Source organism: Equus quagga, chromosome 14 (genome assembly GCF_021613505.1).
Source record: "Equus quagga isolate Etosha38 chromosome 14, UCLA_HA_Equagga_1.0, whole genome shotgun sequence".
Lineage (NCBI taxonomy): Eukaryota > Metazoa > Chordata > Mammalia > Perissodactyla > Equidae > Equus > Equus quagga.
The window spans coordinates 4847241-4872619 of record NC_060280.1 but is presented as its reverse complement, the minus strand read 5'-3'; the positions used below and the strand labels follow the sequence as shown (position 1 = coordinate 4872619).

At 42.4% G+C, this 25379-nt stretch overlaps 1 long non-coding RNA gene across 2 annotated transcripts in view; it reads right to left on the bottom strand.

Annotated features, from left to right (window-relative positions):
- Positions 1-7709: 7709 nt before the first annotated feature.
- LOC124251885 (uncharacterized) overlaps positions 7710-25379 on the bottom strand; it is a 40339-nt gene continuing 22669 nt past the window's right edge. For both annotated transcript variants that reach the window (XR_006891873.1, XR_006891872.1), the window contains one exon: positions 7710-8966. This is a non-coding gene — a long non-coding RNA (uncharacterized LOC124251885). The remainder of the gene's footprint in view (positions 8967-25379) is intronic.

Here is a 25379-nt window from a genome sequence, read left to right as displayed (position 1 = left end):
TTCCTTGCCTTCAGGTAACAACTGGGAAAGGCAGGGCCAAGATGCATGCAACATTCATAGACAGACACGATGTCTGCTGACCTCTGGACAGCTTCCCCTTCTGGTCTTGGCTTCCTCTATGGCTAACATACTGTCCCCAGTGGTGGAACACCGGTGTCACTGCTAATCATGGAAGTCCCGCTCTTGTTGAGCTCAGCCCCTTCCCTAGCCCTGGCAGAAAGGGGAGTCTCAGCATTATCATTTGCTGAAATCCTGGTAGGACCTAGATTTTCAGTCCCGTTTTGAGACCTAACCATGCCTCCTATTTTAAAGGTCTTCCTCATGCCACCACCGCAGAGCTCTACCTGTTGCCTTCAGACCAAGAGAAACGTTACCTCCATCCACGTTTAACTTTTGCTTCAGGCTTGCAGTGTACCCGTGTGCGCACACTAGGAATCTGGATCAAGAGTGCCTTAAGCCCATGTCAGCACACCCCCTGATTCTCTGAAGTCTGGGATTGAGTCTACACCGCCAGACCAGACTCCACTGTCCCTTACAACACTGCCACATTCTGGGCCTTCACTGTGGTTTCCTATCACCTGGTCTTGAGCGGAGTGACTGCAGTCTGTCACATGTTCGATTCCTTTGAACTTCAGAAGGAGTGGGTTGAGTTCTCAAATCCATCTCTCCTAAGACAGTCCTCAAATGAAATCGGGTGAGTCCAATAGCATCATGGCCTGATCCTAAGAGGCAGCATTCAATACCTATAAACAAATAAATTGGTGGAGTGACCCTAGCTCCACCCATTCATGGCATCTAAACCCCAGGCACTTGCCAATCTACAGTGACTTACTATGCCTTCATTCATTCGGCAGATATTTATCACGTGCCTGGTGTATGTCGGGCACTCTGCTAGACTAAGGACACAGAGGACTTGAGATGTGCCTGCTTATGGTCTTGTAGGGGAGCAGATGAGGATAGAGATGGTGATGTGTTATGTTAACAGAATGGTTCAAAGGATGGCAGCCAAGCCAGACTGGGGACGCTTCAGTCTGAGTTGAATGAGCAGTAATCATAGTTTTTCAGGCAAAGATGGGAAAATGAGTTTCCAAGTCAAAGGGCAGAAGAAGAGACTTGAGAGTAAACCCAGCGCATGTGTTGACTTACCAGTGAGAGAGAGTAGAGCATCGCAGTGGTGTAAGTTCTGGGATTGCATGCCTAGGTTCAAATCACAATAATGACAGTTAGTTAACTATGTGTCTTTGGAAAATTAACTTCTTCCCTTAAGCCTCAGTTTTTCAACCTATAAATGGGACTAGTAACACTTCTTATCTCACTAAGTTTTTATGAGGATTAAATGCAGCTTCATGCAAAGCAGTGTTTTCCCAAACTTCTCAGATGACAAGAATCACTATGGTGTTTCTGTGGGTTTCTTCTTCTTCTCTCTTTTTTTTTTTTTTTGGTGAGGAAGATGGGCCCTGAGCTAACATCTGTGCCCATCTTCCTCTATTTTGTATGTGGGACACCTGCCACAGCATGTCTTGATGAGTGTTGTGGGTCCATGCCCAGGATTCAAACCGTGGACTCCTGGCTGCCAAGGCGGAGCACACTGACCTTAACCACTACACCATTGAGCTGGCCCCTGTGGGTTTTTCTTTTTTTTAAGTACAATTTCCCAGACTCATTCCCTGAAGATTATGATTCAATGGATCTGGGATAAGGACCAGGAATCGCATTTTTAGCAAGGATCCCAGGTGATATGCATCATCAGAGAAGTCTAGAAAACATTGATGTATAGCATTTAGCATAGTTCCTAGCTGAGGGCAAGCACTCAATAGACGTTAACGCTTATGAGTTATAATAGCAGAAGTTGTAGAGGGAGAGGACGGATTAGGGTGAGAAGAGCTATGCGAAGCTGGAGGCAGAGAAGGGGGCCAAGTCGTGAAACGTTGAAATGTATGTTGCACTAAAGAGTCAATATGTTATCCTGAGAGCAATGAGGAGCCATTTAAAGGTTTTTAAGCAATAAAGTGCCTTGATCAGATATTCATTTTTTAAAGATCCATCTGGCTACGTCGTGGAGGGAATTGTAAATGAGCAAGACTAGAGGCCATAAATCCACTTACGAGGTTGTAAATGTATTTACTGCAGGAAGCCAGATGGGAAATTAAGAAGGATTGAATTAGAAAGCTGGGAGAGGGAGCGGAAATGGAGAGATACTCAGAGGCTAAATCTAGAGGACTTGACGCGTGTAGAGAATGAGGGAGACGTCTAGGATGTCTCCTGGGTTTCTAGTTAGGAGAAAGGATTGATGGTGATTCCATGTACAAGGAGAGAAGCCACAATAGAGGAAGCAAGCTGGTCGGCAAGAAAATGAATTCATTTCTGAACAGACTGAACTTGAATTGCCCCAGAGTTCGTCCATTTGGCAGTTGGATATATGAACACATGCAGCTCAGGAAAGAGATCTGGATCAGAGGAATCCATGTGGGAAGTATATAGCTGGAGGATGAAGTCATCACGTGTTGTTCTGGAGACGTTCAGTGATTGTGACCAAGGTCACAAGCCTCATGGCATACTGATAAGCTAAAACATTGGCCTAGTTTGTGGAATCAGTTACACTTTGAACATAAAGAATCAGCAGTGGCTTAGATTCAAAGTCAGCTAGACCCCTTAAATATGCATTTTGTCCCTAGAGGACAGCATTGCAAGCCAGCGCCCTGTGGCCTGGCTGTTTCCTTCTCAGTTAAAAAATTATGTCTGTCCTGGAGGGGAGGGACAGCAGGCTTGGATGCAGTTTCAACAATTTCTGAGGTGTTATATAGGACATGACATATTATGGGCCACGGCAGCCGGTGCCGACTGAAGATGATTAGGTTTCCTGGATATAAGAGTCTAAAGATTTGACTTTCCCCCAAACTCATAACAGATCTGATGTAACTTGGATTAGAATTTACCCCTATTTGGCAGTGTGGACTCTCACTGTCCCTTCCATTTCTCTGATTTGACTTGGAGAATATGAGCTGCTTGGCTGTTTAAGTGGAATAACTCCACAGGTCACCAGAACGACATGTCACAAGGTGTCTTCGTTGGTCTCTATTTCTCCCCCTCGGCAACTACTAAAGGTGAGCGAATATCGGTAGAGAGAATTTATGCAAAAGAAGGAATTCCATGGAGAAACCGAGTGACACTGAGGGTAATTTCTCTGTTCATGAATTTAAGCAAAGAAACAGGAGACATTTTACAAACAAAAATACCTCTTTACGTTCAATATCATTTTGAGAATAGATTTGAACCGAAAGTTCTCGTAATGAGAACGTGATCTGGTTGGACTCCACGGCCCGGAGCACCCCTGGGTCTCTGCACACGTCCTTCTGGCTGTCTTGAATACTCTTCCCTACCACCTTTTATGCCTAGAAAACTCCTCCTCTTCCTCTTGCACAATTTCTGCTTAAGTTTCCCCTAAACGTGAAACCGCCCCTGATTCTCCCAGTCAGGCTGGAGCAGCCTCTCCCCTCTCTCCCATGGAGCCGTCCATACAGGTTTATGTGTTAATCTACCCATTCTAGCAATATTCATGAGCACCCACTGTGTGCCAGACACAGTCAGTGCTCTAGGAATACAGCAGAGCAAGACAGACAAGGGCCGTCACAGAGCTGGTGGGAATATCAGGCGTTGATCAGATAATCACAGAAATAAATTATTATGAATTGTGGTAAGGGCCATAGAGGGAAAGTCCAGGAGGCTGCAAGAGCATCAAAGAAGAGGACGGGTCTAATCTGTGGGCAATGGGGCTCAAGGAAGGCTCCCCTGAGGAAGTGACTTTTGAACTGTTTGATGAATAATGATATACAGTGACGATACTTTTGGCCTAAATTAACAGAAACTCTGAATCTAACAATAAGAAAATTTTTTATCTAACAAAACATGAGGTCCAGGAATAAGGCAGGATCCTCATATCATATATCCCCAGTGCTGCCTCTCCATAGCTCTCTTGTTCTGTCTTCCTTCATGTATGTGCTTCATCCTCAAGCTGGTAAAACGGCTGCAGAAGCTTCAGGCATCACCTCCAGACATGGCTACCTGGGGAGGAAGAGAGAGATTGTCTTTTCCTATGTCTCTTTCTTAGAAGTAGAGAAACTTGTCCTGGAATTTCTTCTTTAGGCTTCCTCTCATGCCTCTTTAACCAAAATCGTGTCCAATATACTCTCCTAAACTAATTACTGGCAAAAGGAAATGAGATTTCTGTGGTTAACTTAAATGAGTTAGGATCTGTCCTCAGGCTGGGGAGGTGGTCTCTATCGCTGGTGCTCATGGCTGTGTAAAGAAGTGAATAACTAAAACATTAGGATGAAGATGAAGATTAGATGATGTAGGCAACCACCAGTGTCTGCTCTAAATAGGAGAGATGCTTCTAGGTGAGGAGGTGTGCAAGCAGGGAGAGTGTGCCAGGCAGAGCAAACAGAAAGGGCTCCGATGTGGTAGGCAATATGGTGCCCTTGAACAACTAAATGAAGGCCATGAGTCTAGAAGCAGAGTGGTCAACCAACAATGTCAGATAGACTGTGAACTCTGTAGGCAGAGATGTCTTCATTTGTGTCTCCTCAGTGTCTAAATGTTTGTGGAATAAATGAGTAGAGCTGGTGGTTGTTTCTCTGAGTACTCTCCATCTCACATCCTTGATGAAACCAGGTCACATCCCTAGGATCTCGGTCATCTAGAAAAGTCTCCATTTCTGTGCCAGGCAGGACCTCATTTTTTTCCCCTCTTCCACTTGAATAACACATTTTATCCATGCACATACCCAATTTCTGCCTTAAAAGCTTTCCCATTCTCTACCAAGATCAGTCCATTCACCTATTCAAAACATTTCAGCAGGGAACTGCCAGTTTCTGGAGCAGCATGTTAGGAGCTTCGAAGTCCTCGCTCCATCCCGGCAAAGAGTAAATCCTGAACAAACTGAAAAAAATCAAGAGCTCTTCTTAGATCCATCAGTTAAGTGAGGTCAAAGGGCAAACTGCTGCCCCCAAAATTGTGGAGACAGAAAAGCAGACACAGAGAATCACAACACACCAGAGCAGAAGCCTCCACAGGAACCAGAAGCAGGGTAGCAAAACCGAACTATAATCGGCGAATTGCTGGAGGCTCAGTGTGGACAAGCCCGAGAGAAAACAACTCCTGGGGGCCCAGTCCTAGGGGGCCCCACACTTTTGTGAATTTTACCCCCAGGAGCTCTACCAGGTTCTCAGAGTGAATATCACAGGAAAACCCCCTGTTCTTCCAGCAGGGGGAGGGGAAGAGGAGTTGTTTTGAAATGTACCAGATTATTCTGTTCCTGACAAAGCCAGCCCTCAGGAGAAACTGTTTCACTGGAGCCTAATCTGCTCCGTTGTCTCAGAGCCCAACCTACCTGGGGGGAGGGAAATACCCAACTGCAGACCCTTCCAGCCAGCCCGTCTCCCCTGAGTGGGTGGGGAAAGAAGTACATGTGAGGTTCACAGTCCAGGGGCACAGGCTTGCCAAAAGATTGAGTCTTAATCACAAGACTCTGCAACACTTCCCTTCCAGCACATCTTACCACTACATTATGAAAGACCCATTGTCCTCAGTTCCTTTTACCTCAAACATCACGTCCACCTTTCCACCAAAAATTACAAGGCATATGAAAAGGCAAGACACACAGTTTGAAAAGACTGAGCAAGAATCAGAACGAGAGTCAGACATGACAGGAGTGTTGGAGTTACCCCAGCACCCAGAAACCTACAGAAAGCACAACAAGGAGCGGGGTCAGCATCATGGGGGTAGAAGACATCCCTCGTTTTGTCACCCCCTTCAACACCAAACCTTCAGCATTCATTCATGAACAGAAGCACCTCTGTGGGAGATGTGAGACCTAGCGTGGGAGACCAAGGGACCCAGGAGGAGTCTTGCCCAGCTGTGCGTGGAGTGATAGGCAGACAGACGTCAGTACCGGCTGTGGAACCCACCGGTGACTGAAACACTTCTGGCCCCATGTGGATGTGCACTCTGCTGCCATTGGCCGGCATGTTCTATATATGTCTGTTAGGTCCATTTGGCCTAAAATATGGTTCAAGCCCAAGGTTTCCTTGTTGATTTCTGTCTGAATGATCTAACCATTGCTGAAAGCAGGGTACTGAAGTCCGCTACCAATATCATATTGTTGTCTATTTCTCCCTTCAAACCTGTTAGTATCTGCTTAATATATTTAGGTGCTCTGAACCATATATCTGATAAGGGACTAATATCAAAAATATATAAAGAACTCATACAACTCAATAAAAACAACAGAAAAATCCAATTAAAATATTGGCAGAGGAACTGAATAGACATTTTACAGAGAAGACATACGAGTGGCCAACAGCTACGTGAAAAGGTGCTCAACATCACTAATCATCAGGGAAATGCAAATCAAACCCACAATGAGACATCACCTCACACCTGTTAGAACGGCTGTCATCAAAAAGACGCGAAATAAGTGTTGGTGAGGATGTGGAGAAAGGAGCAGCCTTGTGTACCTTTGGTGGGAATGTAAATTGGTACACACATTGTGGAAAATAATATAGAGTTTCCTCAAAAAACTAAAAATAGGGCTATCATATGATCCAGCAACCCCACTTCTGTCAATTATATCTCAATGAGGCTGGGAAAAATGAGGCACCATCAGTATAGTGTGAATAAATTTGGAATTTCATTTCTGCCAGAACTGTAATCTTTTATAGCACAGATTACTGTACTGTGTACTCGAAAGTTGCTAAGAGATTAGATCTTAAATGTTCTCACCACAAAAAGAAATGGTAACTATGTGAGGTGATGGAGGTGTTGGCTAGCACTCCGGTAGTTATTGCGTGCTGGTGGTCATATTGCAACATGTAAGTGTATCAAGTCAACACACTGTACACCTTAAAGTTACACATTGTTAGACGTCAATTATGTCTCAATAAAGTAGGAAAAAATGATGCACAATAAGTAAACTGTAAATAGATTTGGAATTTCATTTCTGCTAACACTGTAACATTTTTTCTAATTCTGTTCTAGTTTTAATGATTTGAAAAAAGAAACAGATGAAAGCAGCAGATATAATTAGGGAAAATATTTCTTGTTTTAATACTGTATATCTGATATAAGCATTTAATTAAAGATTTGAGTAGCATTAAATGCTTTCTTCTTTTTGAGAAAAAAAGGTCATTGTTTTTTCATAGCTTTTATTATGGAATTTTTGCCTAACAATACCCAAGGTTGATTTTTCAGAAATTGCTTCATGAATTTGGACTTTTTTTCCTCCCAGAAATAATGAAATAACCATTTGCATGATACTCCAATAAATACTTAGATCTATAAAAAAGAAAATGGTCTTAAATAGCATCTAATTTGCTGTTTCCCAAAATATGATAACAGTATCATACATTAACAGTTGATAATTAGAGCTTCAGGGATAAACTTTTTAAATTAAAATTTTTTTTTTATTATTTTTTGCTGAGGAAGATTGGTCCTGAGCTAACATCTGTTGCCAATCTTCCTCTTTTTGCTTGAGGAAGATTGTCCCTGAGCTAACATCTGTGCCAATCTTCCTCTATTTTTTTGTATGTGGGACCTGCCACAGCATGGCTTGATGAGCAGTGTGTAGGTCTGCACCCAGGATGCAAGCATGTGAACCCTGGGCTGCTGAAGCACAGTGTGCAAACTTAACCACTGCACCTTGGGGCCAGCCCCCTAAATTTTTTAATTGTTGTATATTTTACAGGTATGACTTTCTAATTATAGTAAGTGATGATTGGTTCTCCATTTATAGTAATGATATAAAGCTCCTTTTCAAATTAAACTCAAGTAATTATTAAAAGAAAAATATTTCTAACAGCACAGGTGATGCAATTTTGAAGGTGGTACTCTGTTGACTGAAGTTTGGAAAATGCTATCATTTTATGAACAAGCAAACAACGAGAGAGGAGAAATTACTTTCCATGGCCATACATAGTGAGTGACAGAGCCAAACTCAAACAAAAGTTACGGTTTCCAGTTCAGTTCTCTTTCCACTTTTTTCCACACTGTGAAGATTTCAATTTCACCTAGAATGAGGTTGGCTCCTCGCTGCTTCCAAATGCCTGACTGGTGACTTTCCTTTATGTTCCCTGTGAAGTAATCCCAGACTTGATTCAGAGACAAAAGCGAAAGGGCGCAGAGGTCACTTGAGGGTCTCATACACGAGAATCTAAATCAGTGCAAAAGTCCTCAAATCATCGAGTGTGTAAAAATTGCCAGGGAGCTAGTTCAGAATGCTGACTCCTGATGCACCCGCATTGGGATTCAGTGGATCTGAGTCTGGGAACCTTCAGATTTAACAAGCATCCCAGGGTCTCTGAGGTAGATGGTACACGGACCACACTTTAAGAAACGGTGTTCTGACCACGTGGTCCGAAGGAAGCACTGCGTCCTGACGAAAAGGTCTCTGGGCTCTTAACAGCCACATGTTGTCTGCGCTTGCTTCTCTCTTCTCGCTCAAAGATTGCTCTCTCTTCTCCTTTGGTGCACCAGCAGCAATAAGCGGCGTCCCAGAGAGGGTCTTCTTACTATCCGTCAGCCCCAGGATGTCATACTTCTTCCACAGCCACTTGCCCAGCACACACTCTTCTTATAAACTGAGCGTTTCCTTGAACGCGTTTACGTAATTGTAATAGAAGGGTTTCTGCATAATTAACTAGCTAGGGTTTTTCTCCCTGAGCATTGCTATATTCACAATACACAGCACACCCAGGATCCAAGAGATACTCAATGAATAGTTGCTGAATAAACAAGCAAAGTGTCACTTTTGGGAGCAGATCTTTTTCTCTTGAAAATTATCCAAATGTCCCATTTGGTAGGTAGAAGAGAGGAAATTTTTCCCTTCATTTTATTATTCGAGAAAGTGGCATTTCCAAAGGTCATACTACGATGTGGCCAGGAAGACACTGGTTATAAATGTTCCCAAATTGCTGAAATCAATAAAATGAGAAAACATTAACAAGGAGTGCAGAAGGGGTGCTTTTGGCTTATTTATGTATGATGTAAGCAATGGCTCTGAGCTAAGTTTTACATTCTCTGAAAGCCATATGGAAAATATCACTGTCAATGATGCTTGATGAACCTAAATATTGCTATGGTTTCTCTCCAAGAAATATCAGTGTGCTGACCCAGCTGCTTAGTGTCCATTATACATTCGAAGACATAAATCAGAAGGTTTCCCTTTTAATACATTTATGCAAAATTACAGATCTTACCACTTAGCTGCTCTGGGTTAAGTCATACACAGAGAAACCCAATTCTTCAACTGGTGGGGGGGAAGCAGGGTACAAAAGATGCAATGCAGATAAATATGTGGCTCCATTCTAAGGCATAAATCACAGCATTTCCTTTTTAATACACTTGGGCAAAATTGCAATCCTAGCTGTTTTGAGTTAAGTCATACATAGAAAGACCTCATTCTTGGAACAGTGGTGGGGCACGGCCAGATGGGAAAAAGGATGCAACGAATATAAATATGCACAGGAAAAGAAAACTTAGTTAGTGGTTTCTGTTTTTCCCCCTATACAACTTGCTTTCAAATTTTAGGCAGCATCTTTGAAATATTGAATTTAACCAGAATTAAGATGAAACCCCCATGAAAGCTAGCAGTTAATGATATCTGGAAAGTTCTGCACTTTTTCTTGGATACAATTGATGAATAATGTGCCTTCTCTTCCAGGAACAAAAGGAAGACCTGATCTCAAGTTTGAAGACGCCCCCATCAGACGCCATCATACTGGAATTATCTGCTGAAGAAACTGAACCAGGATCCACCTGGAAAACCTCTTAAATAAGACGGTCTAAGAACTGTTTGCTTTCCTTTAACAGCAACCACTAACTAAGTAGCCTTTTAAACTAACTTTAAAAAACAATGTGGCATTTAAAAAGAAAAACAGGAAAAGGGATGATTTACTTATCTAATAATCTGACCAAACTTGATGACCCTTACATCAAATGCTGATTTTTGGAAAATTTTTCCTTCTACATTTTGGCACAGAAAAACAAAGTCATTCAGCAAGGATTTCCAATTAAAGTAGGAAGCCATAGCCAGCAGGTGACCCTGGACTCTGGTGACAAAACTGTCCTGAGAGTAACTTTAGCTGAGCCATTAATGATTAGAGAGCTTACGTACAAAGCCACATTAATCCATTTCTTATGGTATTGGTACTAAAATAGCCAAACAGATCAGTGAAATGGAATAGAGAACCCAGGAATAAAACCTACTGTGTGAAAGAATTTATTTTATGACAAAAATGGATGTTCAATTCTGAAGTAAAAGGATGAATTGTTTGTTAAATAATGATGACACAACTGGCTATCCTTATGGAAAAATAAAAACAGACACCTCCTTATCCCAATCTTACATCTTCTACAAAAATAAATTATAGATGGATTAGTGACTCGAAGTTTTTAAAAAGAATAAAATCTTGAAAATAAACCTAGGAGGCTGCATGTACAACCTGCGTTGAAAACCTAGAAGTCATAAAATAAAACTTACAGCCGTTTGAGCGTAGGGAAATTTTTTACAAGGTTTTTGTCTGAAGAGAAAATCAGCAGGGCTGCTGTTGGCTCCCTGCCAAATGTCAAACCTGATGAAAACGCAGACATAAGAGAGAAATATGGATTCTCAGAACCACCCAGAAAATGTGAGAAGCCCTGGAGAGAAGGATGACCATCTTGACAGAGCTGGATAGGAAACGGGTGAATGCAGCATGGGGCTGAGGACGGTCCGAAAAGCAGCAAGAAGGTAAACTGGCGACAATCTTGCAAATTTTCCTCTTGTCTCAGGCTTGCTACCTTGGGGAAGTCGTGGTCTGTCTCTTTAGCACCCAAATCAACAGCAATATCAAGAGCAGCAGGAATCAGCCAGGTAAAACCAAGGCAGCTCAAAAGCCTTCACAAGGTGAAGAGCTGTTGGAAATGGGTACAGCTGCCCAGATCCTACATTTTTACTCCCCAAACTCCCAGGATTAGCAATGTTACAACTATAGGAATTGCCTCCTCACCGTGCTAGTTTTTCTAAGAGTTAAAAGAGAAGCTACCCAGTGGAGGGGCTGTAAACAAGAATGATCCTCAGTGGTGCTGTGGTGCAAGGCCTCACTCTTGTCCTCTCCTCAAACTCACTGAGGAGGACAGAGATTAGGGCCTGGCCTTTGGCCCTTCATTAATACTCATTTCCAGAGTAATTGTTATCCCCTAGGGCAATGTGTTTGCCTGAGGATATGGCCACTATAAAAGAAAGGCAGCTGAAGGCTGGCCCCATGGTCAAGTGGTTAAGTTCACACACTCTGCTTCAGCGGCCCAAGGTTTCACTGGGTCGGATCCTTAGCATGGACCTAGCACAGCTCACCAGGCCATGCTGAGGCAGCATCCCACACAGCACAACCAGAGGGACCTACTAGAATATACAACTATGTACTGGAGGGCTTTGGGGAGAAGAATAAGAAAAAAAAAAAAGAAGATTGGCAAAGGATGTTAGCTCAGGTGCCAATCTTTAAGAAAAATAAATAAATAAAAGAAAGGCAGCCACTACAGAACCAGCCAGAAAAGATGAGCCAATAATAGAAAATAAACACAAAAATGTATATTTAAGGAGATAAGAGAAGACAGTAGTAAAATGAGGCAATAATAAAAATTCATATAAAAGGAATTAGTGAAAATAATAGATATGAAAAACACAGTAGTTGAAATAAAGAGCATAATATATGAGATAAAAGCAGGATGAATTCAGCTAAGAATGAATTAGGGAATTCATCATTAGGGAGAACAAATTAAAAAGAAACAAAAAGACAATATAGTAAATTTTTTAAAAAGTAATAGAATGGCAAAAATAAGTCCAAATATAACTGCAATTACAATAAACATAAAGAGATTAAGCTCACAAATTAAAAGAAAGAGACTCTCAAAGGGGAATTTTAGACGATTTTTTTAATCTAACAATGTTATTTATCAAAAACACTTCAAAGGAAAAATACAGAAAGGATGAAAAAATATGTATGAAGAAGATATGAAACAAAATAAAATGGGGCAGCAATCTGTCAAAATAGTATTCAAGACAAAAAAAAAAAACCCACCAGACACAAAGAGGAACATTGTAACATACTCTACTATATATAATGGACACTATGGACCACCATCAACATCCCCCTTCAGGAAAAAGGCATCCATTTACCCAGTTACCAAGAGTATTGGCTGCTGACATCTTACAGTTGAGTGCCATTATCCACTAAAAGGAATTAGGGATTCTAGGAAAAGCGGTTGACTCCAGAGCCATCAAAAGAGGACAATTACAGATTCAGAGAGAAAGTACAGGTTAAGCTAGAATATCTTGTACCAGAAAGAAAGATGTGCCTTAAGAAGCACAGTCATGTCGGAGGACATAATAGCCAGCTTGAAGGGGCTCCACTGACCAAATATGGGGCAATTTGAGCATCGAATAAATAACCATGGCAACAGATTGCATAAAGAATAATTCTTGAGTCCATACCACTACAAATAAATAGATGGAAGTGAATGGAAAGCTCGACCTTTCAGTAGAATGCCAATTTATAACATAGAAGGAATAACGGAGTTAAAAAAATACTGCCGTAGCAATAACGGATTCAGATAAAAATCATCAATCAATATTGAACTAGTGGCTGGAAGTTTGTTGAGGAACAGGTCCTGGGGGGAAAAGTTCATTGTTATAAAAATATCAGTCCTGTTCCAATTAATTAATTCGTACTAAAAAGGAATTAGAACCATAATTCCAGCTGGATCATTTATGAACTATGACAAGCTAATTCTAAAATTCACGTAAAAGTTAAAATGCACAAGAATAGCCAAGAAATTGGACAGAAAGTAGAAGAAGAAGAAGAAGGGACTTCCACCCTAGCAGCTGTCAGAGCAAACCAGGTCGTAGTCACAGAAACCATGGTTTTGGCTCAAGAAGAGAAGACATTTGTGGTATAAGATAGAGTCCAGAAGCAAACCTATCATTTTATTCATGATAAAAGTGACATTTTATATCATTGAGGAAAAGATATTCTTTCCAATAAATAGCATTGAAAATTATTGGCCATTCATTTTGAAAGCATTAAATTTAGATCCCCCCACCTCACCCTATATGCAAAAATAAACGCCAGATAGATTACAGAGTTAAGATAAATGCACAAAATATAAAAACATAATAAGAACTCGAGGGAAGTATTTTATAATCATGGAGTTTGGAAGACCTTCCTAGACAAGAGATAAAACCTAGACGATAAAGGAAAGATTGGACCTCACAAAAATGCAAAACTTCTACACACAAATAGGTAACTCATCGAAGAAGAGATGTGATTGGCCAATAAATATATGAGAAGATGCTCTAACTCACTCATGATCAGGAAATTATAAATTAAAAAAAATGAGATATTTTTATCTATCAGATCGGAATAAACTTTTAAAAGACTGATATCAACGGTGAGGCAGAGGTGGGAACAATATACGCTAGCCAGAGTGGTCGGAAAGGCCAGGCAGTGGGACGAAGGAGGATGAGCAGAAGTTCCAGAGGAGGAAAGAGGAAGAGAAGCAATCACTTCCCTTTTCCTGAAGCAAAGCCAAAATGAAATAGGGCCAAAGCCTCAACCCTAAATCACATCCAGATGCTTTTATTATTGCTTGGGACTTGACATGGCCTTAGTGCACTGAGATGATATTTTGTGACTTGAAGTGGCTGGAGAAGGCATAAGACCCAAATGTGTTTTCATCCAGGGTGGAGGAAGAATGAGCTCCCCACATAAGACTCAAAAATAAAATTGTGTTATGATTATATCTATGGATGATGCCTCGTGACCACCATCTACATATGTAAACAATATATGCATGTATGTGAGTGTACATGCATATATATATATATAATGCATATACATATTGATGCCTACCTGAAAGGAAGAATGATTCTGAGACTAAAAACACCAGATCTCATTCAAAAAACAAAAAAGGAAAGATTCATCCTGCTTCTGTCCTAATTCACGCCCTCGTCTTTTCTCACCTGATCCGTTAGAGTCAAGCAGAACTTGACTCAGTTCTTTACCCTGGTTTGTTATTGGCTGTGTGATCTTGGGCAAGTTATTTAGCTTTTCTGAGCCTAAACTTCCTCATTTGGAAAATGAGTCTAAGATAGCCATATTGGCCTCTAGAGATTATATTTTAAATATAATGCAAGAAACAAATGATACTATGCTTGAAAACTAGCCCAGTGTCTTATACTTATGAGTAACACAAATAATACTTGAGATTAATACAAATCCTTTATGATTATATTAATACACTATGCTTAATAATCAATGTAGGGTAGCTGTTGCTACTACAAGAAATTTCTAACTGATCTCCCTACTTCCAATCTCACCACCTACTGGTCTCACTCTGACAAAAGCCTATTTCCTAATTAAGAGTCATGTCAATTCCCTATTTGAAAATTTTCTGATGGTTCTTTATTACATCCAAGATGAAGTCCAAAATCCTAAATGAAACACCCAAGCCACATTTTCTACTCTTACCGCCTTATGACCTCTTCACTGTACCTATGAGAATTTCCAGTCTCCCAGCTACATCGTATGCTCTGGAACCTCTGTGCTTTTGAGCCTGTCCTTCCTACTCATCCTCTAGGGCCCAGCTTGGACATCATCTCCTCTAGGAAGCTCTCCCATGTCTTTCCATGTGTGAGAGATGGTACTTCTTCATTTTTCCTCTGTATAACCCTCTGTTAAAAGCTATTTCACTTTGCATTATATTTATCTGATATATAAATCTCCAGTTAGTGAAGCGACGCAAAGTGAGAGAAACTAGCATAAACTGAATACTTTGATGTAAGGGCACTGCTTAGCATTCCACATTATTCAATTATTCCTTGACAGGTGAAGAAACAGATGTTAAAATCTTGCCCAAGGTCATTGGGTGACTAAGGTGGAGAGTCTCTATACAAACTCAGTCTTCCTATCCCAAAGTCCATATTTCAATTCCTCTGCCTTGTGCATCTTGGTGTTCCCAGATCCTGCTGCAGGAGTTAGTAAGTACATGAGGAAAGAAATTAAAAGCAGGATGTAGTCCAAATAGAGGGAGGAGACATTTCTGGATGGTGGAGTAAGCCCCTAACAAAATGATCCTCTAACAGATGACTATAAACACTGGGGAAAACAGAGAAGGAAAAAAAGAAAATGACCTGAGGTCTCTGGAGAGTGAATGAGACAGACAAATTTTGAAGGATATCAAAACTTGGGAGAAGAGACTGGAATAGGATGAATTTTTCCATTTTTGCTCCTTTGACCTGAGGTCAAGCTGCGGTCATGATATGATGTGGGGTGGCTAACCCTCTGCCAGAAAGCCCTCCTTCCTGCTTGCTTGAGGAACTGAGCAGGGAAGCCTAAGGAGCCACAGTCACCAGAAAGAAAGGGGCAATCTCAGATGTGAGAAATCTAAAGGAGGGGGTCCTCAAATCATAGGTAAGAACCTTGAACTATGTGTTCTGGATATACTCAAATGACCCACCTAAACCTAAAAGAACTAATCTGAGAGTTAAACTTCCACTGACGTTAAGGCAGACTCTCCAGGTTGAGTTTAACCAAGTTAGTTGCCTGCTAGAACAAAGATGTCCACACTGTCTGTACCCAGAGTCCTGACACATAAATTCCCAATGTGCAGGATACAACCCCAAATTATTCAAAATGTCTAGAACCAGACATTGTGAGCCATTCTCAGGGGACAGACAAACATGAGAAGTCAACCCCAAAATGACCCAGATTTGGAGATTATTCGACAATGACTTTAAAGAAGCTGCCATGCTCATGAGATAAAGGAAAGTGTTTTAACAAATCACAAGAGAGGAAGTCTCAGCAGAGAAACAGAAAATTAAAGATGAACCAGACTGAAATTTTAGAACCCATAACATCTGCAATAAAATTCACTGAATGGGGTTATGATCGTAATGGAAATAACAAAGGAAATATTTGGTAAGTTTTAAATTAAATCAGTAGAAATTATCAAATCTGACGAAGAGAAAAAGATTGGGGAAAAAATGCCCAGAACCTCAGCAACTTGTGGAAAAATCTCAAAATGTCTAGCATATGGGTAATTTTAGTCCAAAAGAAGAAATGAGAAAATGGAGAAGAAAAAACTACTTAAAGAAAAATTCCCAAAGATAGGGAATGACATATACACTGATTCACAATTCAAGACACTCAGCAAACACTGAACAGGTGACATAGGAATAGAGCCACACAGCAGCATAGAATAGTCACCTGATGACACCAAACAGAAGGAGAAATCAAGAGCAATCAGAGATACACTTAATACATGCAGGAGAAAGGGATTCAAATAGCCATGAACTGCCCGCCAAAAATTATGGAACCAAAAAACAGAACGGCATCTTTAAATTGTTGAAAGAAAACTGTCAACCCAGAATTCTATGTCCAATGAACGCATCCTTCAAGGAACAAAAGTTATAAAAAGATATTTATATAAAATAAACTAACAGAATCCATTACCAGCCAACCCACACTAACAGAAATGCTAAAGAAATTTCTTCAGATGGAATGGATTTGATGGCGTAGTAAACACAGGTTTTCAAGAATGAGCAAAAAGCATCCAAAATAGTAAAAGCGGAGTAAATTAAAAAACAAGTTTCCTTTCTTAACGTCTCTAAAATACATATAAATATTTCAAGCAAATATTGTTGCAATGGTTAATTTTATGTGTCCACTTGACTGGGCTGCAGGATGCCAGATAACTGGCAATACAGTGTTTCTGGGTGAATCTGTGAAGGTGTTTCTGGAAGAGGGTTTAGGGCAGTGAAAGTTTTCGGTGTCCTATGGTGGTGGACACATGTCATTATACACGTCAAAACCCGTGGAATGTGCAGCACCAAGAGTGAGCCCCAAGGTCGACTGCGGACTCTGGGTGAGAATGACGCGGCCATGCAGGTTCATGGATTGTGACAAATGTACCTGTGGTGTGGGAGGTCATCCACACGTAAGAGAGAAGATGGGAATTCTCTGTACTTTCTCCTCCATTTTGCTGTGAACCTAAAACTGCTCTAAAAAAATTGTTTATTATTTTTAAAAAATGTTTAAAAGACTGTTTCTAAAAGCACATGGACATGTTCAGTACACCTGTCCTCCTCTGTGGATCTAAGGGAAAGACAAAAACAGCAGGCTCCAATATGGTTAAATCACCAGACAGATTTGGCTGTTTGATATTTTATTTTACCATATGAAGAAATCCTAAGTTGGATCCAAACACTTAAAGGAAAAAGAATTTGGACTGAATCAGAAACTAAATTTTATTTGGAAGAGTGTTGAACTGTTTCCATCACTTGAGTCGTTATAAATGCGTCCCTTAACCTATCCCTTACTTTCTATTTTGGGAATCCTAGGCAGGGAAGGGTGTTCAGGCTACTGTATGGTCATTGGTGCTTACTAAGAGGGGAAGAGGCAAGGGAGACGGAGGAGGAGCAGGGGGAGGAAGAGAGAGACAAGAGGGGGTGGGAGAGGGAGCAAAGAGAGAAGTCGTTTGAAACACGTTTTATACTTTGCCCTCTGCTTCTATGGCAGATTATAATTTGATAACCTAAAATGACCTTGTACTATTGTCAGATTCTTACGGGAGAGGACTTCTTCATGGTATTTGGGGAAAAATATAGGCCCAATGTCAATTTTGCCACAGCCTTATCTGTATTGTCCTGTCAGGAAATCTCTCTCTGTAGAGTCACAGGAAATGGAACCAGCATGAGCTGTAATTTATGAGTTTTATAAAACTTATTTTGAAGGAAAAAAATGAAGAAAACCTAGGGGCCGGCTCCGTGGCCGAGTGGTTAAGTTCGTGCGCTCCACTGCGGTGGCCCAGGGTTCAGATCCTGGGCACGGACATGGCACCGCTCGTCAGGCCGTGTTGAGGCAGCGTCCCACATCCCACAGCTAGAAGGACCTGCCACTAAGATATACAACTGTGTACAGGGGGTGTTTGGGGAGATAAAGCAGAAAAAAAAAAAGATTGGCAACAGTTGTTAGCCCAGGTGCCAATCCTTAAAAAAAAGGAAGATTGGCAACAGTTGTTAGCCTACCTGCCAATCTTTAAAAAAAAGAAAAGGAAAAGAAAACCTAACTCTTGATAGAGTGAGAATGGGAAAGGATTTTTTGTGATTTTATGTGATGTTAAATGCCACATAGAACTATCTGGACCTAAAACAGAGGAGAGAGAGATCGGACTAGCGGGTTTGAAATTTAACGGATATGCACATACAGAAAGGCTAGCAGAAAGTGACTTAGCAAACATTTATGTCCCCATCACAATATGCGCCCTTCCAAGCCCCCTGAGCTGGGCTTGCACAACACAGCGTGGTTTCCTGGATGCAGAGAGGTTCACCGTTCCTGCTAAGGGGAATTCTCCTTCCTGGGGTGCCTAAGCCATTGACTAAGCAATTAAGAGACTCCAGAGGTGGGGCAGAAGTTTCAACCCCCAGCCAAGTGAGTTCTACGTCTTCCCACAGACTCTACACCCGCTTCTCCATGCTGTCTCCTCACTCAGTCCATCCGCCCCATTGCCCCAGCCCATAACCTAGGAGCAATCCATGTTTCCCCCTCAGTCTCAGCCTCCAGTCACCTAATCCCTTTGATTCTACATCTAAAATAGAGTTAGATTCTGTACCCTCCCCTCCACTCCCACTGTCACTTTCCAAGTAGAGGACCCACATCTCTTTTCTACTAATGTAATCCTCTCCTCCTAGCCTCCTGCTAATCTCATGGGGACACCTCCCATTTTTCCTGCCCTCAACAGCTAGACCAACTTGCAAGGCACAGATCCAGCTGATCATCAGCTGTTACGTACCCATTCTGTCGCAACAGTTGTTTAAGCCTGAGTGGTCACGGCATTTACAGCTGAGCGGTCATTGCGTATACCAGTTGATAAATATGGAATACCATCCTGATTGCTAATACTGTCACTCCCTTCCTTAAAACCATTCTCTTATTTAAAATTGATTGCTTTCAGGATATAGTCCAAACTGCTTAGCAATGCAAACAAGCCAAGATAATTTCCTAAAATATCCATTTTTGTTTGTTATTTCAGTTGCCACCTAATGCCTACTCCAAACCAGGTACCAAGCTTTGTAGTTTCTTGTCTTAGGGATCCTGATGGGAGAAAATTAGAAGGCCAAGTATTTTGTAAATGTCTAAATCTTTTGAAGATGTGAGATTCTATTCGACATCCTGGAAAGTAAGGGAAAGAGAGACGTGAGGAGGTCATAGGGAACAACCATAGGACACTGGGGAAAAGGGAGAAGTTTACAAACAGCGGGGATCCAAGCCCTACACCTCAACAGTACAGCAGGAAGGTGGAGAGACCTGGGAAGGGAAGGCAGAATGGCCTCCCCAGGGAATCCAGATCCCAGACACTAGAGTTCCCGCCTCAACCAAGATTCTTGCAGGAGCCTGGAGAGCAGCAAAGCTGCAGGGCCCATGAAGGCTGGAACATGGGTTCTCCACGATAACTATTGCGCACAGGTGGCTAATACCACACGGGGCCTCTCTAGAGACATGACTTTGGGAGCATAGGAAGCTCCAAGAGTAACCAAAGAGTTGCCTCTCTCCTGTGCTCCTAAGGCATCCGATAGTATATTTCCTATCATAGATCTTCTTATACTCGATACAGGTACCATTTATTTGTCAGTCCAGGGAATGGCAAACTTTTTCTATAAAGGTCCAGATAGTAAATATTTTAGCCCCAAATTGCAACCTATGCAGTCTGGTCACAGCCACTCAACTCTGCCACTGTAGCATAAAACAGCTGGAGGCAATATGTAAACAAACGGGTATGAGTGTTCCAATAAAACTTTATTTACAAGCACAAGTGTGGGCCAGATTTGGCCCAACGGTCAGAATTTTCCAAACCCTAGTTCAGTATATTAAACTATAAGCTCACTGACGTCAAAGATCATATCTTCCCCTAATCCAGCAAATATTTATTGAGAATTTACCAACACCCCTGAAAAGGTGTGCATAAGGGTTTAGTACAAATAAGACAAAATCTATGCTCTAATATAGCTTAGATTCTATCACATGAGAAGACAGTAAATAAGCAAAATCAATAAAATCTGAGAGCACTCAGTCTTATTCACCAATGAGGTTCTGCTGCCCAGCCTAGTGTTCAGTACCCAATAAGTACCGAGTATACATTTGTTCGATAAATATGTCTGGTACTGTAAACTTTACACCCAACCTTCAGCTCCCTTCTTCCTAAGGAATCAGAGGCCTAACCTGCTGAGAATTCCAACAGAAAGTGGAGTCCCAAGCTAGCCCTAAAGCAGCTGGCTTAATCGTTCATCATTTAATGAGGCCACAAGGCAACACTTGCCTTCAGCTCTCACCCCAAGAGTGGTAAGGACCAGGAGCTGAAGAAGAGACATCTCCAGGGTGAGTGATTCTGCAAGGACTCTGTGCCATCTACGGGAAAGACCAGGGATGAAAAGCTCCTCTGGCAGTCTCAGTAACAGCCCCTAAAGAGGTCCACATCTTAGTCCCCTGAATCTGTGCGTCTATCTTACATGGCAAACGGGACTTTGCAGACGTGATTAAGCTGAGGATTTTTTTTTAAAGATTTTTTATTTTTTTTCCTTTTTCTCCCCAAAGCCCCCCAGTACATAGTTGTATATTCTTCGTTGTGAGTCCTTCTAGTTGTGGCATGTGGGACGCCGCCTCAGCATGACTCGATGAGCAGTGCCATGTCCGCACCCAGGATTCGAACCAACAAAACACTGGGCCTTCGGCAGCGGAGCACGCGAACTCAACCACTCGGCCACGGGGCCAGCCCCAAGCTGAGGATTTTGAGATGGGGAGATTATCCTGGAATCTCCAAGTGGGCCCAGTATAATCACAAAGGCCCTTATAAGAGTGATGCGGGAGAGTGAGAGTAGGAAGTAGATGTCTGAAAGAAAGGGGGCAGGGAGAGAGCTGGGGGAATGTGAAGATACCTAAGGTTAATGGAAGATGGAGAAAGGAGCCAGGAGCCAAGGAATGCAGGTGGTCCCTAGAAGCTAGAAAAAGCAAGAAATGTATTCTCCCCTAGGGCCTCTGGAAGGAACTGCCAACACCTTGATTTCAGCCCCACAAGATTCATGTCAGACTTCTGACCTCCAGAACTGTAAGGTAGAACATTTGTGTTGTGTTAAGCTGCCAGATTTGTGGTCATTTGTGACAGCAGTGATAGAAAACCAGTACAGCCCCTCAGTCTAGAAGGGGCATGACTGAAGAGGCTGCAGGCCCTTTGGGTATTACCGTAGATGAGTTGACCCGCACCACCTGCTCCGGGCTTGGGGCTCCTTTTCCAAAGGCAGCTGTGCAGAGATTCCCCAGGCACCACCTGAGAGGCTGAGAGAAGCTGGGGCCAGCCCGGGATCGCGGGCTGCTCTCATCTTTCTTCCCCCTTAGGGAGTTTTCTCCAGCTGCTCCACCAAAGCCAGCCAAGGGTTCTGCAGGACTATCCTCCCCAACTCCCAGCCTCTGCGTCAACCTTGACTCACCAGGGCCAGCAGGGCTCCCGGGGTCCCGGATGAGAAGCCACTGTTCTTGGATGCATCTCAGTTGTGCAGCTCAGCTCAATACAATCAAACTAGACGGCCTAGGGAATAGATTCCAAGAAAGCTAACTGACCACCATCACACGCACTTGTGTCCATTCCAAAATTTCAGGAACAAGAAAAAGGATTGCTTAGGAAGGCACCCATCACGGGATCATTAACTGAATAGGCCTTCTCATCAGATGGTGTTGCCAAGAAACATTCCCTATGGCAACACTTCTCCACCCCATCACTGGAATTAGACCTGTTTCTTCAACACAGGCCTCAGTTCACATATCTATAGGAAGGAGATTGGGCCAGATGATTTTCTAAGGAACCATCGACTGCACCGTGATCTGTGACCTAAATAGCCAAGGTTTCTGTTAATGGATTTAAGCCCCACTCCGGCGTTCACCACTCAGTGCTGCGGGCCCTTTGCCCTGGAGCTCCTCCCACAGAGTCCTGCCAGGCCTCTAGAATTTACAGGTCTGGCTTGGCCGGTACAGCCAAGACTGTTCTCACATGAGACAGAGAAGCCCACATGCCGCCGAGCCCACATGCCGCCGAGCCCACACGCTCTTTGATTGATTTAGTTTCTATAAACCTAAACCTGTACTGACTTCCATCTCTTTTTAGCTTGATTTATTCTTTGAATCTTTTATTCCTTTTGTTTTCACTCTTTTACTGTATTTCCATTGTCCTTGGTCTTCTTCATCTTTTTGTTACTGTTTACACTGCTTTATCTTCGTTCTTATGAGGGTCTTACCAGGATTCCATTTGATTTTATTGTGTTATCCTGCCTGTCGTTACTCTAATTTTAATTGCTTTCACATTCTTTTTTATTTTCTGGTCAAGTGACATCGTGTTCTATCTTTTCTGGTTGGCTAAGTTCTATACCTGGAGAGCGTAGGATGTCGTCTGCAGGCAGAACCCAGGGTCAAGCGCAAAAAGGGGAGTGTTCTCTCCTCCAGGGACCTGCCAGTTAGTCTGTTCTGTGGGTCGCTTCTGAGCTGTTAGTAAGAATTACTAGCAGTCTGCTCTCAGGGAAGGGAACCAAATCCACCACAGTCTCTCCGAGAAGTAGGGGCTTCCACGCCCTCCTGCGGAGACGTAAGGTCCACAATGGTTAGAATCAGGAGCGTTTGGATGAGGGACTGTGCGCTCCCCCGTGGCCACTGCTGGGGGTTCAGAGTGCACAAAGAGCACTTCTGAGCCTCACTGTTATGGGGGCCTTCTTGGGAAAAGTGGGTCTGATTATTTTTTAATACTTAATTTACTGGTCAACAAATTGGGTTTATTGTATTACTGGATCTATAGAATAGATTAATTTTTAAACTATTTTTAATTCATTTTAAAATGTTAAAATGACATATGTCTGTGTACGTTAAACAATTTTTAAAGCTTCATTAAACTGATGACACGAACTGTAAAAAGATAACTGAGCAGAATATCTTGGAACATACACCTGCGTCTCCTACTGTGTCACTGGTATGCTTCTGAACACTTTGTTTGCATAATCTTATTTTGGATTTTTTAATAAAATTGTCTGCAAACTTCAAAGTTGCATTTTATGATTAATAAACTGATGACACCTTTAATTGACACTCCTCAGTAGGCCGTTATATATTTAATTTAAAAATACGTTCTCTACAGGTGCTAAAGTTCCTAGAAAGCTCAAAGCAAAATCTGCTAAATAGAGGACGTTGCATTTTCTATAATTTTTGGATTAAATGTATAAAAATTCAGCCCAAATATGCCCCAAAACACACTTTTTGATTCTAGGCAACAGCTATCAAGAAGGTTGTCTCTAGGATTCTTTTGAATGTGTCCCCAAATTTAGATGCTACAGAATTGTAGGCCTTCTTGCTTGCATTCCATTGTGGACCAGAATATAAACATACCCAAGTAAAATTAGGAGCCCCACCAAAAGACTCTTCCCTAAGTCAAAATACTCCTGAGCGTTCCTCCTCAGTTCCTCCTGTGATTTTGTCTTTTATTTGGAGTAGTTAGTCCTCACCGGGCCCTGATTTCCACTTGCTACCACTTCCCCAACCCTGTGAGACTGCCAGCAGCTCTGCTTCTCTCCTCATCCTCCTAAATGCACCTTTCTCTCACCCTCTCTACCTTTCCACCTGGCCGCTCAGAGATCAGCGAACACCTCGAGGAGAAAGGCAATTGAGAATGCTGGGCTACCCCGTGACTTTCCTTTCTCTCTGGGATCTTGGCTCCTTGAGTCCTGGCTGCTTAGTAACAATCCAACGCCTTAAAACCAACTTTTAAAACATTTTCCATCATTTATAGTATTTTTGTAGGATGTTTGGTCTATGGTAAGGGAACCCATCATAGTCTGGGAGAAATGGACTTCGGCCTGAGATAACAGCATGCGTTTCTGATCAGCCAAGATTGAAGATGAGGGAAGTGCTTGAGCTCAGCCCGGAGGCACGGTACTCACCTTGTGCCTTGAAGAAAGTCAGTTCTACTCAAGCTTAGCTATGTGGGTATGAGCACTGAGACTTCAACGGGCCCCAAGACAGCATGAGGAACGTTCGAGAAACAGCAATACTGTTTTAACTGAAGGGAAGGACTCTTGAGAAGAGGAAAAGTCTAGAAAATCTTCGTTGGGACTATGGTAGGAACAGTCCGCCCATTAATTCTCAGAACAACTCTGATTACTGTCCCCACACAACAGGTGAGGAACTGGAGATTCAGAATTAGACTCCTTGTCCAGGGTCACACAGCTGATGAGCAGGAGGACGGGAATAAAAACCTGGGTCTCCAGACTTCAGGTCCAGCACCATTTCCATCACACCATAGCTGCTCACCTTTATAAAGGCAACAAGAACCTCAGATTCTAAAAACAAGGTGGTCCTATTGTCCTGTCTTTATTCAACAAGTATTGCTGAACATCGACCATGTGTCAGTAGATGGTGAAAAGAAAGAGAAGGTGGCCTAGGGCAGAACTCAAGGAAACACCAATAATAGGGGCATGCAAGGAGGCAGAGAAGCATTTGCAGACTATCGGGTCCCCAGTGGGACTAGGGACAGAGACCACGTCAGTGGACAGATGGAGGAGCTGGAAAATTAACCCTGTCACAGGACCCACATCCTCCAGAGCTTGCAGCATGAGGTAAAGAGTCATGAGTTCACACTCATGAGGCAAATCACGATTTGCTTATCACAGAGTGAGGCAAATCTTCTTTTGAGGGGTGGGGAAAAAATATCTAAAGAAGCAAATAAATTACCCCTGCGAGCTTAGAGTAGAGGTCTGCAAGCTGCAGCCAGGGGCCAAATCCTATCCCCTGTTTTTGGAAATAAATTTCACTGGAGCCCAGCCACACTCATTCCTTGATGGTGGCAGAGATGAGTAGTTGCAGCAGAGATATATGCCTGCAGAGCCAAAAATGTTCACTATCAGACCTTTACAGAAAGTGTCAGCCAGCACCTGGCTTAAAGCAGAGTTATTTGGAAGGAGGTAACATACTGCCGGAGGATTGCATCTAACTCTCCCACATGACTCCCTCACAGCCTTCAGGCCACAAAGAGATCAGACTTGTCATGAGGATGGGGGCAAAGGAGAAGAATAGTATGGGCAAGGCCTGAGGGGGTGACTCAAGGGAGAGGCTCTGTGCAGCTCGGGACGAAGGATCAAGGCCAGCACCTGTAGTTTAGGGCTTAAAAAATGCCAAGGAGCAAAATCGATTCAACTGACTCAAGAAGAACCCAGCTGTATCTCACAGAAGCTAAGCAAGAAGTCAGACTGGGGGCTGGCCCCGTGG